At 46.3% G+C, this 3,197-nt stretch overlaps 1 pseudogene; it reads right to left on the reverse strand.

Annotated features, from left to right (window-relative positions):
• LOC104732961 overlaps window positions 323-3,197 on the reverse strand; it is an 11,588-nt pseudogene continuing 8,713 nt past the window's right edge.

The following is a 3,197-nucleotide window of genomic DNA, read 5'->3' on the forward strand; positions in this document are numbered from 1 at the left end:
TTTTATATAATTTAATTGGTTACACAATTTAAATGATGTGTTAGTTTCTAAAAATGTGGAAAAACTGATTTGGAACAAAAAAAATAATTATTATTGGCTGAGAGATATGAGCTGTATTAATGAAATGTTTTTATTGGTAAACATATAAGCTGATGTGTCAGCTTCATATTTCACCAAAATGCTGATGTATAAGCACTGGAAAGAAACGTATTGCGTTTTTATTGTATTGATTCCTTATATTGCTAGTATGATAAATGCTATTACAATAGACATATATTTAGTTTTAAAAGAAACATAACAAGGAATATGACAACCTCAATGTTCATTTTCGTTTAAGAACGATATAATAGACCATATTTTTCTTACACTTTTCAAAATCAATAGGGTGTTTTGAAAGTTTCTTAGCAAGTTGATTAAATAGTTCATCGACCACAGCATCTCCAAAATGTTTTTGTATCATTGTTGAGAGAAAGGCTCGAAACATGGAAGTGATGAAGTCATTGGTTAATTGCATAGCCTCCAATGGATGGCTTGTACTCTCCATCATCTCAATCGTAAAGCTTCCATTTTGCTCAATCGCTCTTTTAAGTTCACTATATTGAGGAAAATACACGGGCATGCTAAATAACTCGATCTTTTCGTGGGTCATTACTCCCTACAAAGAGAAAATAAATATAAACAGATGATTATCAATTACTAGGTCCTATGAAAAAGCATCCAACAAAATATATGATCCATGCTTCGAAAATTGTCTACGATGCTTTTTGATTTTTAGAAGAAACTAAGAAAATGGTTTTCTAATTTTATATCTTACCGATGTAGCCATATCCAGGAGACAATCACCGATGGTGATGTGACCGCCGGACGCGGTCGTCTACCGAGTCGCACGGACAGATGGTCGATGCGGACGGACGGAATGAAACTCTCTCGGGCCGAGGAAACTAGATGAGGCTTTCCTCGGACAAGGTTCGGAGATTTGAATCCAGTGAGGAAACAAACGGTGGAAGCGAGAGATGAGCTGAAACGAACGAGCGGATCGAGAGATCCGGCCTTTGGTCTCGGCTTCGGTCGAGCAGTCTCGGTCGCGGTACGGACGATGCGGAAATCGATTCCCGGAGTTTGAAGGTAAACTGCGGGAACGGCTCTCGGCAACGCGGCGGTAAGAATCCTTGGTGATGCGGTAAGGATTCTCGGTGATGCGATAAGGAAGGTGGAGTGGAAGCGAAAGTACAACGAGCGGTAGGAACCGGACGTGATACGGTAGAGAGGGACGCGAAGGTGGTTTGATGCGACGACACACGGGAGATGGCTCGGCCCGTGATACGGTCAACTAGTCGATGTCGAACCCGGTTCGAGATCGGCTAGGGTTTCTCGGTAGTCAAGTCCCGGACTTGGACTAAGGAGAGAGGTGAGACAAGAACAAGATTCTCTCTTGTGAAATTTAATTCAATACTTCAAGTCTGCCTTTTACATTGAGGGTTGATGCCTTTATATAGTGAGGCTTACAAATGGAGACTCTAAAACCCTAAAGAACGTGGCCTTGATCTAAACCACACACTTGTCCTAAGGCAAAAGCAAAAGTAAAGCAAGGGCAATGACCAAACAACGGTCATAGAAAGATCTAGACAAAATTCAAAAGGAAGGGGATAGGGTCGCCACGTCATTGGCTGGGACGTGGTGAAATAATCTTCACTTCCTTGGCTCCTAAGTCTCTCTTTAAGTGTTTCAAGATCACGAGCCAAGTGGGAACGAAGTGGAGATGCACTAGAGTCGCTGCCTCGTTAAAACCTCTTTGGTAAACCCATTGGGACAAACCCAAAGTAGGAAAAAGAGTACAGCTCCTTCTAATGGCTTAGGGGTGTCTTCACACTAGTGTGATGGTGAAGACACGCGAATCAAGCTTCCCAAAGCTGGTCAAGACTCAAGGCTCTTCATTGGTGATGCTAGCCATGAGCCATGGGGGGGGGTGAGCTTGGGTTGAAATGTCCATTGGTGGCTTGTCTTGCTCCGCCTTGATGATCCTGGGGGGGTGGGGGTGAATGATGCCTCGTTGGTCGCCTACGCTAGCTCCTGGTCGGCAGTACAGGTTGTCCGAGAGTTTGAGAGGCGTCCGAGTGGTGGCCGGGTAGTGTCCGAGGGCTGCGAGTGTTCTTGGCCGAAGGACCGATCCCGTGATCACATCATTCCCTCCCTCTTATAGAAGTTTTGTCCTCAAAACTGTGCTCATTACCTGGATCAAAAAGGAAAAACCCAAAAATCAGCAGCATCAAAGGTTCAACCGCGGTTTACTTTACCGGGATCAAAAGGAAACAGTAAGGCCTTAAGAGAAAAGGATAAGACTTCCCCGGTAAGGCCAGTGGTATTGAGCGCTGCGATCCCTTCATGAACCGTGGTTGCTTGCTGAGACTCTCCTGGATGCCAAACAAAGGTTTGATCCGCACCAAAGTTGAATGAACACGTCGCCATAGGACCATATGCGGTAACGGCCTGGGTGCTAAGAGTGGAGAAGGATGGCTCGGTATAGGCGACTCCCAGCTGGAGCTTACTACTTGAAGTAGTCATGAACAATACTGAGTGAAAAGATCCATCAATGGCCATCTCCGGTGGCCTAGCTTGCTTGAAACTCCCCATCACCAAGCAAACTCCGGATAAGAAGTTGGTCGTGTGGGAAGACTCTTCATTGACTTCGCCTAATGCCTTGGTACGCGTATCGGGTGAGGACTCGCGCACAGTGCGATGATCAGAGCATTGCGTCTGAGTGTCAGCTCGGTTTTGATCAGAAACGGTAAGGAATTGATCGCAAACCGCCTGAGACGTCGAACTTGTACCTCCGAGTGTATGAACTTGTTGGTCTGGAGGCTCGGCTGGCTTCTCTATGATCCCTCCCGGGCCAATGACTTCCCTAGGACTGATTTGTTGATCGAATTCCAGTCCTAAGCTCAGCTCCTGGTGAACTTGCGCCGTTGGTGCAGCGTCCTCGTTCGAGTCGGTGTTCGGCCAGCACCGCGTCAAAGCGTCTTGTTTTGGCCGGTAAGGAACTCGCGGGTCCGGCGTTGGTGAAGGCACAAGGGCCGAGTGTTGGTGCCGCAATGACTCTCCTTGCGTGTAAGATGACTCGACTTGGTCCAACAATTCTCCAAGGTGTCGGAGTTGAGCTTGAATACCGGTCAACTCGTCCGTGAAACTTGGTGCTCCGG

The sequence above is a fragment of the Camelina sativa genome, chromosome 12 (assembly GCF_000633955.1).
Source record: "Camelina sativa cultivar DH55 chromosome 12, Cs, whole genome shotgun sequence".
Taxonomy (NCBI): domain Eukaryota; kingdom Viridiplantae; phylum Streptophyta; class Magnoliopsida; order Brassicales; family Brassicaceae; genus Camelina; species Camelina sativa.